At 54.1% G+C, this 15,781-nt stretch overlaps 1 protein-coding gene across 2 annotated transcripts in view; it reads left to right on the plus strand.

Annotated features, from left to right (window-relative positions):
* PDE2A (phosphodiesterase 2A) overlaps nucleotides 1-15,781 on the plus strand; it is a 90,946-nt gene that overhangs the window by 43,549 nt on the left and 31,616 nt on the right. The gene's annotated exons all lie outside the window — the stretch shown is intronic.

Consider the following 15,781-nt stretch of genomic DNA (forward strand, 5'->3'; position numbering starts at 1 on the left):
GTGAGACAGTGGATGTGCCACCAAGTGTGTGACACCGATACTGTGTGATACTGATTTTGTGACGCTGAGTGACCAAGTGTGACACTGAGGGTGTGACACCGTGAGGACGAAATATGTAAACACAGATGAATGACACTGTGCAATAACAGGTGTGGTCCTGAGTTTGGAGCTCAAGTGTCTGACACTGAATGGTCAGTGTGGGCCCCAGGCATATGGTGAGTCTGAGTGTGCGACCAAGGGCGTAACACAGAGTGACATCAAGTGTGTGAAAACCAGGATGTGATACTGTGTGACCCTGACCCTGACATTGAATGTGTGATGCTGTGTGTAATGGTTGTGACCACGTGAACTGTGAACACACAACCCTGTGTGTGATACTGTCATGGGAAGAGCCCGACGGGTTCAGGCAGGGAAATGACATGATCCAGTCTATGATTTTGAAAGAGTCTGTACTCTGGCTACAGAGTGGATGCGGGGGACCAGTTGGAGGGGCCAAGAGGAGACGGGCAGACAGTTGGAGGCTGCTGCAGCCCCCTAGGCAGGAGATGGTGGTGCCTGGGCTAAGGGGTGGGCAGAGTTGGAGAGAAATGGACAAACCTTGGAGATATTCGCAGGTAGAAATGACTGAACTTGCTGATGAATTGGAGGATGAACCAGAAGGAAAAAGGGAGGATGGCTGCCAGGTTTCTGGCTTGAAGAACCAAGGGATGGTTGGTAGAGATGTTACTGGGATGGGTAAAGACTCGGGGAAGGTCAGGGTTCATGGGATGGGGGAGGACAAGGAGGCAGAAACTGACAGACCTGTTTCGGATGTAAGTCAGACATCCAGGTGAAGACATCCAGTGGGCAGCAGAGGCCAGGCTGGGGATATATTTAGGAGTCAGCAGGCAGAGCTGCTTTATTAAACCATGGACCTTGCTGGGATGACCTAGGGAGAGAGCGTAGTGAGAGAAGAGGTGAGGAATGAGGACTGAGCCCTGAGGTGAAGGGGAGCAGCAAAGAGACAGAGGAGGGGCAGCCAGGGAGGTGGAGGAGACCAGACAGATGAAGCCAGAAGTCACGGGAGGGGAGAGGTTCACCAGGGAGGGAGGCTGCCACGCTGTCAGGTAAGGTGGGATCAGGGAGATTGTGCTGGGCTAGGCCACGTGCTTAAATAAGCCTGGCAAGAACCCTGTTGGGGACAGGGTGGGGCCAGAAGCCAGATGGCCTGTGCAGGTGGTAAGTGGAGGTGAAGACAGAGCATAGTCAGCCCTTTGGAGACCTTCCACTGTGAAGGGATGCAGAGGAGAGGCATGGTTGCTGCAAAGAGGTGTGAGGTCAAGGGAGAGTACAATTTTTTTTATTATGGAATATTTTAAACACACAATAGGAGGGAGAAGAATACAATACGCTTGCCATATACCCCTCACCCAAATCTAGCAGTTATTAAGATTTAGACATATTTAGTTCATCTACCCCTCTTTTCTTTTCATTTTCCTTTCTTGAAATACATTATTAAAAATTTTTTTAATTGTGATAAAATGTGCATAATATAAAATTTACCATCTTAACTGTTTTTAAATGTAGGGTTCAGTGGTGTTAAGTACCTTCACATTGATGTGCAGCCATTTTCCAGAACATTTTTCACTTTGCAAAACTGAAACTTACACCCATTAAACAATCTCCCCCTCCCCCCAGCCCCAGGTAACCACTCTTCTACTTTCTGTCTCTATGAATCTGACTATCCTAGGTATATCATATTAAGTGGAATCATACAGTATTTGTCTTTTCATGACTGACATTTCATTCAGCATAATGTCCTCAAGGTTCATCCATGCCATGTTATAACATATGTCAGAATTCCCTTCCTCTTTGAGGCTGAATAATATTCTATTGCATGAATAAACCACATTTTGTTTACCAGTTCATCCACTGATGGGCACTTGGGTTGCTTCCACCTTTTGACTTTTATGAATAGTGCTGCTGTGAACATGGGTGTACAAATAGCTCTTTAAGATCCTGCTTTCAATTCTTTTAGATATATAACCAGAAGTGGAATTGCTGGGTCACATGGTAACTTAATCTTTAATTTTTGAGGAACCACCATACTGTTTTCCACAGCAGCTGTACCATTTTACACTCCCACCAACAGTGTACCAGGTTCCAGTTTCTCCACATCCTCACCAACACTTTTTTTCTTTTTTCTTTAATTAATTAGTTAATTAATTAATTTATGGCTCCATTGGGTCTTCGTTGCAGTGTGCGGGCTTCTCATTGTGGTGGCTTCTTTTTGTTGCGGAGCACAGGCTCTAGGCCTGCGGGCTTCAGTAGTTGTGGCTCGCAGGCTCAGTAGTTGTGGCTCGCGGGCTCTAGAGTGCAGGCTCAGTAGTGGTGGCGCACGGGCTTCGTTGCTCCGCGGCATGTGGGATCTTCCCAGACCAGGGCTCAAACCCGTGTCGCCTGCATTGGCAGGAGGATTCTTAACCACTGTGCCACCAGGGAAGTCCTTTTTTTTTCTTAATAGCAGCCATCCTAATGAGTGTGAAGTGGTATCTCATTGCGGTTCCTTTTTTTTAAAGTACATTTATTTATTTTTTTATTTTTGGCTGCGTTGGGTCTTCGTTGCTGCACATGGGCTTGCTCTAGTTGCAGTGAACCGGGGCTACTCTTCGATGCGGTGCGCGGGCTTCTCATTGCAGTGGCTTCTCTTCTTGTGGAGCACGGGCTCTAGGCACCCCAGCTTCAGTAGTTGTGGTACGCGGGCTTGGTAGTTGTGGCACACGGGCTTACTTGCTCTGTGGCATGTGGGATCTTCCCGAACCAGGGCTCGAACCCATGTCCCCTGCGTTGGCAGGCAGATTCTTAACCACTGCACCACCAGGGAAGCCCCTCACTGTAGTTTTGATTTGCATTCCTTGATTATTAGTGCTGCTGAGCGTCTTTTCATGTGCTTGTTGGCCATTCGTACATCTTTAGAGAAATGTCTATTCAAGGCCTTTGCCCATTTTAAAATCAGGTTGTTTGTTTGCTTTGTGGTTGAGCTGTAGGACTTCTTTATATATTCTGGATACTAACCCCTTATCAGATATATGATTGCAAATATTTTCTCCCATTTTGTAGGTTGCTTTGCTGAAGTATTTTAACACAAATATCAGACATGATGTCATTTCACCAAAGGTGGATATTTTTAAGGTCAGAAGGTCCTGGATGACGCTGAAATGAGACAGTGCAACACAGAGCCAGCTTGGAACTGTATGTGTAAGGCTGTGTGAGGGTGACACTGGGGACCTTGAGACATTGTGTGTGACGCTGAAGGTGGGCCACCCTGATTGAGGGCAAAAGTGATAGTTTCACTGTGTGTGGCCCCGTGACAGTGATGTGTGACACTGTGGACACTGTGAAGTGATTGTGTGTCACTGAGTATGTGGGACATGCCATATGAAGGTGACAGTGATCGTGTCCCTGTGTGTTGCCCTGAGGTGGTGAGTATGACACAGAGTGGATGCCGTATGGGAATGAGAGGGATTGCGGTGTGTTGTGGTTGACGGGGGTGTGTGCGATCATGTCGGATCAGCGCCAGCCTCAGCTGCTGACCGTCAGACAGAGGACAGACATCACAGAGTGGACAAGGAGAAACGCTCGATGGGGACAGAAATGGTGTCTGGGCCCAAGTATGAGCTGGCGTGAGGCCTGTTCCTTTCTCTGAACTCTCCAGGAAGGCTTCCTGGAGGCAGGGCGGGAGCTCGGTAGTGGGACGCTGCAGGTACCTGTTAAGCTATGGTGTCAGACAACCCTGTCTGGCTGTGATATTTAGCAAGTTATTTTATCTCTTGAGCCTCAATTCCCTCAAGTATAAAATAGGGTGGTTGGGAGGATTACGTGAAATGGTGCTTTTAAATGAACACAGTGCCTGGCACTGAGCAAATGCTCAGTGGTCTCTTGGGGAGACCACCCCTCAAATCCGTGTGCCCAGACACCTGGTGTGATGGGAGTGCCAGTGGGTGCACAGAGAGGGTGCACAGAATGAATGATGTGTTCTATGCTCTCAGCCCTCCCTCTTCCGCCCCTTCTGTCCCCTGCTCGGCATTGTCAGGGCCTCCCCACCCCAGCTTGCTCCCCCCCACTCCTCTCCCTGGCTCCTGCCGTCCTCACCCGCTCTCAGCCTCCAGCCCAGGCTCCTGCAGCCTCATTCAATTAGGCCGATGCAATTTGCTCAAGAAAAAAATGCCATAATTTGGTTAATCACACCAGTAGGGGATCTGGCCCTGGTGGGGTGGGTGGGGATGGGTAGGAGATCCACCCCAGTAGCTGAGAGCACAGGTCTGGAAGTGCCTGTCTCTTGGGAGGGACCCACCCCACCCACTCCCTTGGGTTCCATTCTGGAGCCAGAAGAGTCCAGAGCTTGGGTCTTCCCAACTCCAGCCACAGAGATCTTGAGACAAAGGCTTGGAATGACCGGGTTCACTTGTGACCCTGGAGGGTCCCTGGCCCTTTTCCATGCCTCAGTCTCCCTGTCTGACAATGAGAGTGGGGTGGGGGGTAGTCTCTGAGCCTCTGGCCAGCATAGCTGGTCTCTGCATCCCAGATCTGGTCAGTCCCCCCTTATGGCTTCCGTAGGGCCTTCTCTTGGGCTTTGGAGAGGGTGGGGTAGAGGGTGGGTGAAGGGGACAGAACCCTAGGGGGAGTTAGGAGGGGGCGGGTATGCTCAGAGCCTCATCTCTGTCCAGAGTCAGAGACCCTCTAGTCCCAGGCAGCATACCTGGAGCAAGGGCAGGAAGAAAGGGAGCTGGTATTTCTTGGTCACCTGCAGGGCCACAGCTTCTAACCTCGCAGGTTGTACCTTGCTTGCACAGGGCTCCAACAGAGGCAGGGTGGCACTAAAACCCAGCTCATTCTCCCCCACCAATCCTTGCCCCTCAGGCTGCATTTGCCCAGAGGGTTGGGGTCACCTCTTTGTAACTTGCACAGAGGTGGCCTAGCCCCTAGCTGGGAACAGCTTAGGCAGGACCTCATGGTTCCACTTGAGTCTTCCCAGTGGCTCTGGGAGAAGGCACCATTTTATAGATGAGGAAACTGAGCCCAGGGAGGTGAAAAGCTTGTCCAGTGCCACACAGGTGGTGTGTGGCAGGGTAGGGATGTGAGCCCAGGTCTGGCAGAGGTGATGGAGGAGGTGGTGGGGTCCACGGGGCAGGAGAATCAAACCCCCCACAGGCACAGATGCCAACACTCAACCATGAACTCATTCACTTGCTCGGAGACAAAACCAGCCACTGGAGCACTCACAGTTCCACAGACAGCTACACACTTGCTGCACACACCCAGGCTCACACAGACACTGACAACCCACATCACACATGCACGGGCAGCCGTACGTGCAGATGGCTTGTGCACAGATGGTGCCTCAGGGGTGCTCACACATTTACACTTTCACACACATTCTCCCAGAGTCCCAGAGCCACATGCTTTCACACAGATATCCTTCTAATAACCCAAGGGACATATTCTGCTGTGGTTACATGATGGCCTGTAGGGACATGCATCGTGGACAACTAATGGGCAGGCCACACATGTGCTTAGGTCACTAGCAAAGCAGGAGCGGCCTACAAAGTGGGAAAAAAAGTCAGTTGTGATGAGTGTATTCAGAATTTTGCAATCAGAAAAGTCACACAAATGTGATTTTAATGTTCATTTCCAAGACAAAATTTATATAAGGCCTGGTGAGACTGGGGTACATCCTCATCTTTTTAGGGTTTGGGGGCCTCTAAAGGGCCTGCACAGATTCACAGGCACAACAGTCACGTGAGATCTCCTGGGCTCACATGTTTACCCGGCCCTGGGCTGTGTGTGTGTGTGTACACGCACTCGGTTGCTCCCGGATCCTTGAGATATGAGGATATGAGGAAGGAGAGTAGGAGAAGTTCCAGAGACTCCGGATGTTTGTTCTGTGGCTTCCTGGGCCCTCCAAAGGCAAATGATTTTGGATGCCAGCCTGTCTGCCCGGGCGGGGTGGTGGGCTGGTGGGTTGTGTGAGGAGCCCTGCCTCTGGAGCCCAAGCGAGGGGACCCTGCGTAATGATGCGGTGTGACCGAGGCCCACGGCCAGCCTCCTGTGGACTTGTGGACCCGTCAACACCCCTCTCTGGGGCTCGGTTCCCCCACCTGAAAAATGGAGGCAGAGAGGAGGTGAGACTAGATGGGCTTTCACCCGGAGACTGAAATGGAGAGACATTCCAGGCCCGGGGTGCAGAAGAGAAAACCAAAGCTGGGGTGGGGAGATGGAGGGGCCAGTAAGGTCCAGGGTTCAGGGCAGGGCGTGGGGCCCCAGAGCCTGCAGTGTCTCCCCAGTGTCCCCTTCCCTGGAGAAGGGCCGCACCTCAGAGCTTTGCTCGGGGCAGCGGTGGCACGGAGAGGCTCAGCCCTTGTTGATCTGCCAAGGGGAACAGTGGAGGGGAGGTGGGGATGAGAACAGGACCAGGGAGCAGGATAGCACAGCGGGGGTGGGGCACTGGGGCAGACCTGGGCTGAGCCTGGAAGCAGCAGTCCCCAACCTTTTTGGCACCAGGGACCGGTTTCGGTTTCGTGGGAGACAATTCTTCCACGGATGAGGGCGGGGGGAGGATGGTTCAGGCGGTAGTGCGAGTGATGGGGTGCATCACGGCAGTTGAAGCTTTGCTCACTCGCCCACTACTCACCTCCTGCTGTGTGGCCGGGTTCCTAACAGGCTGCAGCCCAGTACCAGGTCTGCGGCCCCAGGGTTAGGAACCCCTGCCTGGAAGGACAGGAGGGGAGAAGAGAGGACATCTGGTGCAGGAAATGGAAAAGGAGGAGCCAAGGCCTGGAGGTGGGGGGATGAAGGGGTTGGGGGCTTAAGGCTGGAGAGTTGGGAATAGTCTAGAGCGTGGAGCCTGGACCAGGGTGTCAGCAGGAACAGCAGTGGCCTCGTCTGAGGTGCTTCACCAACAACTCCAGCAGGTCCAGGAGCTCAGAGCCTATCCCAGGGCCCTGGGAGCCATGGCAGGCTTCTGCAAGGGAGGAATACAGCACTGCAGCTACGGGTTGGGGGAGGCTCAGAAAGGCCCCCCGCTCTGGGGAACAGAGTGGTTGGGAGCTCAGAGGCAGGGACATGCCTGAGATGAACCCTGCCCAGAAGATTTCTCATTCCAGCCCCCAATACAGTGGGACTATTTTTAGGAACAATTAAAGTGCTCACACATTCCTGCAGGGGCAGGGAGAAGGAAGGGGGGCCAGGAGCCAGTGCAGAGGGAAAGGGTGGACCCCGCTCCTCCCTCCAATTCTGGCTTTGTCCTCGGGACTGGGGAGGCTTGAAGACCCTGGCCAGCCCGGCCTCCCCAGCCCTGTCCCCAGGGTCCCCTCCTGGCTCTTGTGTCTGTCCCTCTGCCTCTGAATCGGTCCTCATCTCTGTCCCAGTCTCTTTCTCAGACTCACCCTCCCTCCCAACCCCCGCCCCCCATGCCTGGATTTGGGGAACAGCTGGGATGGGCCAGGCCCTGAAGACAGAGCCAAGTACAGTCATGGGACCCACAGTGAGGCTGTGGGAGAGACACATACCAGAGAAGAACAGACTGAGAGAAAGAGAGACAGATATGGAGAACCCAGGAAGGCTGGGAGGGAAACAGAGAGCTCAGGTCAGAGCCAGGAGAGCCCCATGGCAGTGGCAGCCGCTCTGTCTCCTGCTGTCGGTCTTGTGCTGGAGGAGATGCTCTGCCAGACCTGCCCGCCCTTCACTCCCAGCAGCCCCTCCCCAGGTTAGCACTTCCTCCCTGCCCTCTGCAGGCCCACACTGACCCTGGGCCAGGCCAGTGCCATCCAGCATTTACCTCCCACTGTGGGTACCGTGTCTGGCACAGAGGGAGAGACACGAGGCCCTGTCCCTGGCCTGGAGGAGGGCACCCAGCTCCACCCGGCACCTGAGAGGGGCTCAGCCCATCCGCTGGCCAAGGCAAGGAACTGGAGGGGCCGCTAAGACAAACAGTGCATAGCAGGGAGGGAGCCTAGTGTGTCCCGGAGGCCTCTGGACTGGGGCAAAGGCCTCCTGACTCCACGTGAGACCCTGGGCAAGTCCTTTCCTGCCTCTCCTGGTCTTAGTCTACCCTCATCAAGCTGGGGATTTGGCTCCATAGGCCTGGGGCCCTGTAGACTCTGATCCTGTGGGAATTCTCCGGAGGCCTGGGAAGAGGACAAGTGACCCACCCAGGAAGGCTGCCTGGAGGAGCCTTCATGAAAGAAGGTGATAAAGATAGTGCTCCTCTGAGGGAAGAGCCCCTCCTTCCTGACATGCTGTCCCCTACCCAGCCTGCACTGGGAGGTGATCCTGAGGCAGAAAGGCCTCCTGGCCTGCAGAGATGCCTTGGAAAGGTTGCCAAAAGTTCTCAGCACAAGGCACCCTCCTACCTTAGGCTCCTCTAAGACAGTCACTGTGCCAGACTTGGGAGACTTTGAGAGGGTGGAGTCATGGGGTCCATCCCTCTGCTTAGTAATGGCATATACCCTTCACAGCCCAACAGCCCTGGGCACTCGGAGTCCAGCTATCATTTTATAGCTCAGCAAACACCTCCTGACACCTGTGACAGGCTGCATGATACCGGGGTCCCCAGGAGGAATAGGGCGCAACCTCTGCCCTCTAAGAACCCCCAATCTGATCGGGGAGCCAGATGGACAGTAGTGGCAACTCTGCATGCCATGCCATCATGGGGAGCACAGGGCTGTACGAGCCCCTGGGTGGGAGGCTCATTTATTCATTCATTCATGTACCCAGTTGTTCCTTCAGCCATCATTTCCGGAGAGACAGTAACTCTTTTCTGACACTCGTCCACTGGGTCGCTCAGCTCCATCCTCCTCTCCAGCTTGGGCCACTGTGCTCGCCTCTCAGAGGCTCCTGGACTTGCCTTGTCCAGCTCCCAGCCCACGCTGAAGGCCACGGAGCGGGTGAGGCTGAGGAGGGTTTGAAGACATTAAGAGTCATGGAACCCAGAGCTGGAGGCCAGCCAGGCTCATCAAGTCCTTTCTCATGGCACAGACTCCGTAGCAGGGCCCCTGTCCTTGTTTGCACACCACTGGGGTCGGGGAGCCCACCTCCTTCCTGCCCAGGCTTCTCTTTTGTGGTATGACTGACTCACAGCCAGCTTACACCTGCCAGCCCGCTGTGCCGAACTCTGCCCACACGGGCCCTTGGCCCAGGAATCAAGGACAGGAGAGGCATCAGGTATTTGGGACAGCAGTGATGAGGGGATGCTACTGATGTGCTGGGGAGGAAGACTGTGGCATCGAGAAGAATGTGGGCGATGGGAGTGGAGGCAGCTATTGGCTCTGCCCTGTGGATGAGGCAGCGGGACGTGGGGAGCTAGGGGAGAAGCCCTGAGCCTGTCCTGGACTCCCCCTGAGACCATCTTCCCCCTGCACACTGGGCTCTGCCCTTCCTCCCTCTTCCCACTCTGCTGTTTCCTCACCCCAGACCCTGTGCTAGGGACTGAGGGGGCCCAGCGAGTCAGGTCCTCGGAGAGCTGACTGTTCATACAATTCCTGCCTTCCCTCCCCAATTCCTTCCCCTTCTCCTTCATCCAACCCCAAACCTAGCCCTTGAGGAATCCAGGGGGGCCTGGGACAATTGGGAGGGCATTTTGGAGGAGGCAGGAGCTAGAGTAAAAGCTGAGACTGGCTTAGAAATGGTGAGGGTCCCGGGAGGAGCTGTGTGTAAATGTTGGAGGGAAGGAGCCCCCAGGATGGGGCCGAGCTCATCGGGAGGTCGGGGGACGGGGTGGGGGAGCGCCAGGACCGGGCTCAGGTGTATTCTACAGTGCACGTGTCTCCAGTGTGGCTCGGAGGCTGGGGACGCGGCCCTGTTGGAGTAACAACTGAAGCCAGAGTCTGCGAGGGGTGGGGGAGGGGAAAGGGGGGACCCAGAGGAGGGAGGAGAGGAAGAGAAGGAGAGGTAGGAGGAAGGGGGAAGGGCAGGTCCTTCCTTGAGGGCTGGGCCCCTGAGCTCCAAGAAGCCCCTTCCACACACCCCGGCCCCATGTCACCCCACTGTGCCCCCTCGCTCCTTCCAGGACGCCTGCCTCTGCCTTCTCTGGGGACCTGCTCTGAGGAGCCCCCTCGTGCGAGGGAAGTGGCACAGACCTGCTGCCAGAAGCTGGGTCGTTCTCACCTGAGCAAGGCCCCGCCCCTTTGATCCTTAGTCTCCTTAGCTCTAAAACGGTGTGGTCAGCACAGGTGCCTCCCAGGGTTGGTAGGAGGATGAGAGAGAGCGTGTGTCGCTGGGTCTCAAAGTGTGGTCCCTGGGGCAGCAGCAGCAGCAGCAGCATCTATGGATGTGTTGGAAATGCAAATTCTTGGCCTCATCCAAGACCTACTGTATCAGAAACTCTGGGGGTAGGGCCAGCAAGCTGGATATTAACAAGCCCTCCAGGGGATTCTGGTGCACAGTCAAGTTTGAGAACCACTGATGGACGCCTCTAGCACACAGTAGGTGCTTGAGAAAGGTGCCTTTTCTCCCCCAAAGCCTGATACCCCACTCAAGCAGGGCCCTGACATGTGAGCTTGTCCAACTGTGGCCTGGGTCTCTCTCCTGTCGCTTCCTCAGATCAGGTCTCCCAAGGGTCACCAAGCCTCTTTCCTCTATTTTCCTGCCCCTGGTCCAGCTCAGCCTTTTTGAGGGGAGGTCTGGGGCCGCAAGATCTTAGCACTCCTGGGCGGCTCTTGGCGTATTTAAGGCACCAGTGTCTGTTAGAGGCAGCTCCTGGGCGGGTGGCAGGTCTGGGCCGGCAGGAGGGGAGGGAGGAGATGGGGCTGCCCCTCCTGCTTCCTGGCTGTCTCCTGATTCTATAGGGCCAGACACGCTGTGAGGACGGTGAGAGTCACAGAGTAAGCTTGGGGTGCTCGGGCTCGGCTGGGGTCTGACGCCCAGCCCACAGGGGCTTCTCTGGCCTGAGCCTCCAGGAGGCCTCCTTTGGGGGAGCTCTGCCAGTCACCCCGGTGGAGCAGATGGGCTTACAAGTGCCAGGCACATGCTGGGCTCAGAGACAAATGTGCGCCTTTGCCCTTGAAGGCCCTGTTCTCTGGGAAGAGAAGAGACTGTGTATAATGCCCACCAGAATGGGAGGCAGGAAGCAGAAGAATAGATGGCATCTGCCCTGGCACCCCTGGTTTCTCTCATCATGGCCACTTTCCTGGGTTCCCTTGTCCTGTGGGTGCCTATCTTGGGTCAGGGGCTTTCTCCCCAAGTTTTCAAGGTAACCATTTAGAGGTTTGGGGGAGGAGTGGGCAGGAGAGCCAGGAGTTGGGGGGAGGGGCAGAACCATACAGGAGAGAGAGGGCAGAAGCCATCTGAGAGGAGAGAGGATTTGGAGGTGGGAAAAGGCGTTGAGATTCTTGGAGACGAGACAGGAGAGCAGCCTGTGACAGAGATGGGCGTCAACTGAGGGAAGCATGGAGAAAAGGAGAGAGACGACACACTCGGAGAGATCAGGGAGACAGAGCCTGAGAGAGAGACAGCCCCAGGGGGAAGGAAGGAGGAATAGAGAGGGAGAGGGACTCCAAAGTCCTGGGGGATCTTGAAGGTCCCTCCTTTAGAGAAAAGGACACCAAAGCCCAGAGAGGGAGGGCGCCCACAACCCCAGGCCACACAGGACCTAGCACAGGCAGAGCTGGGTAAGTCAGTATGTATGGCCAGTCCCGGTAACACAGCTTGTCTTAGGAGGCCCCTGAGTGTTGGGTTTGATGTTACTACCTTCTTCTAGGCCTCCGTGGGGGCACTAGGAGGCTTCCCTCCAGAGAGCGAGGGGTGGGCTCTAGGTTCCAGGCAGCAGGAAGAGCAATAGAAGGGTCAGTGGAGGTGGGGAAAGACATAGAGACTCATGGAGACAAGGCAGGAAACTAGCTTGTGACAGTGACACTGACCTTCAAGAAGGCCATCCGTGCCTGTGCTAGTGGCTGCAGAAGGGATAAGGCCAAGGTCTCTGGCTTCATATAATCCATTAAGGAGTTAGAAGTAATTTTGTCCAGACCCTCTCCCCTGTCCAAATGAGTGCAGAAAGGTTGATCCAGCCCCAACACTGGCTCCAGAGGAGCCCTCACTCAGAACAGGCTCCCCTTTCTTGGTATCTGAGGTGAAAGATTAGTGTGTGGGAGTGGCACTGTCTGTAGTGCTGAGTGGACCTACCTCCAACAATACAGCTGCAGGTAGGGAGCTGGGGAAAGTAGAAAGGCTCCATCCACCCATCCATCCATCCACCCATCCATCCATCCATCCATCCATCCATCCATCCATCCATTCACATATCCATCCACCCATCCTCACTGAATTAAAACACAAAATCATAGAACTATATGTTGCAAGCTGGAAGGACCCATTTTTAATAATGAGGAAACTGAGGCTCAGAAGAGGAAAGGGCCTACCAAGGCCACACAGAGCTTCCATAGTCAGTCCGGGACAGGACTGGAAATCGCTGCACTTTTCTACACACCACAGATTCTCCTCTGGAGTCTGGGATTGCTGGTTGTTTTGCTGATATTTATACTGATGGCTGTTCAGGAAAGCTGCAAAAGCAGGAAACGTGACCTCTTTCGCCTCACCCTGAGCCTGGCTGTGTGTGTGTGAGTGTGTTTGCATGTGCGTGTGTGTACACGCCTAAGTGCATATTTATGTGTGCATTGTATATAGGGTTGCGTTTTTATCCATGTGTGTGTGCGTGTTTGTGTGAGGGTGTGTGCATGGCAGTATGTATATGTATGACATGTGTAGACGTTCGTGAGAACAGGTATGGCTCTGTTTGTACTTTTCCTTTCCTCATCTTTTTAAGATTTCTGGGGTTTTAACCTCTGACTTGAGCCTTGTTAGTCCCCACCTGGGCCTCCAAACTGGGAATTTCCCTACTTCCCATTCTCAGCTGCTCCCCATTGATTCTCCTTTCACTGGGGCAGCCACTCTGTCCTCTGAGCCCCCGCTTGGACTTTGGAATTTGAGCTATTTCCTCCCTGAGTTGATGCAGGAGGTGAAGTTGCTTTGAGATCAGAGAAGGTTCGAGGAGAAGTTGGCATGTGAGCGAGTCTTAAAGGCCAGGTATGAAGTGGCCTTTCCCAGCTGTGGTTCCTGCACTCAACACCCCCCATCCTGGGGCAGGCAGGGCAGGGCCAGGAGGTGGGTGGACAGAAGGATGCCAGGCAGAGAGCTCCGGGCTTCATGGGCCATGTCTGCATCCAGCCCACTCAGGACCCCTCCCCGCTGCTGCCCCAACTCTCCCAAAGTTTCCTTTCCCATTCCCCCCGTCACTGCCATAATCCTGCCCTCTGCCTGAGGAGTCACAGAAAACTGACCAATCCAAGCAAAGGCCAGACAGGCACCCACCAATTCCAGTAAAGGACAATTCAGGGCGTTCCCCAATCCAAGTAAAGGGCAGGTCGAGGAGCCACCAATCAGAACAAAGGACAAACTATTCTCTCTAAGCCCCCTGAGGAGGGAGCTGGGGGTCGGTGCAGAGCAGAAGCAAGAGAGAGGCTGGAGATCCAGAGTCGTGGGTTCTGGACCTGGCTCTGCCCTGACTGGCTGGCTGACCACAGATGGGGCATTGCTTCTTTTTGAGCCTCAGTTTCTTCATCTGTCAAGTGGGGACACTTAGCTGTCCCAAGTCTATGGCTTTGAGAAATGTCTCTCCCTACATGAGAGCTTACTCCATCACCTTGGCCCCTGTTCTCCAACTTCCACACTATACACATAAACTCCACTGGAGGGCAGGGCCCCTCAGGGCTTAGCTTGTCCATCCCCACTGTCTCCAGGCAGGAACAGACCTAAACCAGCACCACCTCTGGAGCCAAGCCCTGGGAACCCCAGTCTGAGGAACCTGGGTTGACAGATTTTAGTTGGGGATTATTTGGGGCATCAGCTCTTCCTCCCTGCCTTAGTCTGCAGAATTGACCTCGAAAGGCCACAATAGCCCATGTGTATACTGTGCGTGCAGGTGTTGCTGAGTCCTGGCCTTGTGACTCCATAAGGAAGTAGCTGCACCTGTGTGTACCTGGAGGGTGTCTGAAGGCAGGCTGGGGTATTTCTGAGAGGACGTGAAGGTTTGTGGCTGTGTGGCTGGGTATGTGTGGTGCTGAGGGTGTGTGAACTGTGATGAGGAGCGCCTAAGGGTCAAAGGAGAATTGATCCAATTTGGGGATTGTATTGTTTGGAATGCGCAACTTCTGATGTCCTAGGATGGAGACACATCTTCATGACCAAAATGTATCTTCACTTGAGCAGTGAGGGGGATAAAAGAGGAGTTGGGGGTTCGAGAAAGCAATTGAGCTTCGAGAAAGCAATTGAGCCAAGTGAGCATTTGGGGGAGACAGCCCATTACTGCCCCCCATCCTGCAACACAGGACTGGGTGGGAGTGGGAGGTGGGGTAGGGGAGGAAATTGAAGCCAAGAAGATGCAAGGTGAAATCTGGAGCTGAAGCTTGGACCCTAGGCTTCATCTGGACCCCAGTGCAGGACTCCCCTCTGTAGCTACTCTGAAAAATGGGCATCTAGCCATTTTTGCATACCCCCAGGTATGGGGAGCTCACTTCCTCTCTCCTGGTGGCCTGTGCCTGTGCAGCGTGGCTCTGCCTAGAAGAAGTTCTTTCATCCCACTGGGCCAAGGCCAGCCTCCTGTGAAATCCTATGGGTCTCCAGGCTGTCTCCAGGACCACAGAGTCCAGTCCCCCTGCCCAGGAAAGCCTGAGATATTGGAGTCAAATACTGAGACCCCTGGGTTCTGCTCTGCTGCAGGCTAGGCACCCCTAGACTCTCCAAGCTTAGTGACATGCAGGACTTGATTTCCAGTTCCCTCCTTACATGGGTCATCTCCTCTGAATGAGTCTCATCTTGTCCTTACCTGGGACACAATGCACTGGGGATGATTGAATCAGTGGAGGAACTCTCATCTTCTCTATTTAGGTTAATGGATCTTTATTAATACGGCCGGCAGTTTCAGCATTTTAATGTATTACCAGCCACATTTACACTACGGGCTCATGCTGAGCCTGTGGTCCACTAAGACCCTCAATCTCATATCACTTTCACAAGAATGGGGCCACGCCATGTGTCCTGCATCCTACAGTTAATCGCTTTGCTTTATGAACTCAGCCATCCACAAGGAAGCCATCAGAAAGAACTTCCAGGGGCTAGTGGGGAAGGCACAGCTGAGTGGATGGTATGAGTCACAATTCTGCCTTGGCCCTGGATCCTCTGTTCCATTACCTTTCTCTTTGATCCCCATGGTTCTGGCCAAGTTAATAGAGCGAGAAGCAGGGACCTTTCTTGTCTCTGTTCCGGCTCTCCAAGGACGGGGACTGTTCCTGGGACGGGAAGGCTGTGAGGCAGTCAAGGCTGATCTCTCCTTCTCCTCCTATCTTGCCAGGGGCTGGCCCATGTTTCTCGCATCTTGTGGGCTCATGCACCCCTTGGATTCTTGCTACTCCCAGCCCCTCACTAGGCTGACAAACGAGACTGTGTGAACCACCTCCCTCCTCAGGAAACTGAGTGGGACTCAGATTCAGCAAATGTTTAGCTGAGCACCTATGTGTGTGGGCACCCTGTGAGGCACTTCTAGGACTCAGTTTCATTTTATCTTCACATTAGCCTGTAGGGGGAGATAGCCTCAGTTGCCCCCAATTTACAGATAGAAGACTGAGGCTCAGTGACTTGACCAAGATGCCCACTGCTAATAAATAGTGGAGCTAGGATTCAAATGTGGGGTTTTTTGTTTGCTCGTTTTGCTTTGTATTAATGTGGAAGCTTGTACTTTCCCTGCTTTCCTGAG

The sequence above is a fragment of the Delphinus delphis genome, chromosome 8 (assembly GCF_949987515.2).
Source record: "Delphinus delphis chromosome 8, mDelDel1.2, whole genome shotgun sequence".
In the NCBI taxonomy this organism is placed as follows: Eukaryota; Metazoa; Chordata; class Mammalia; order Artiodactyla; family Delphinidae; genus Delphinus; species Delphinus delphis.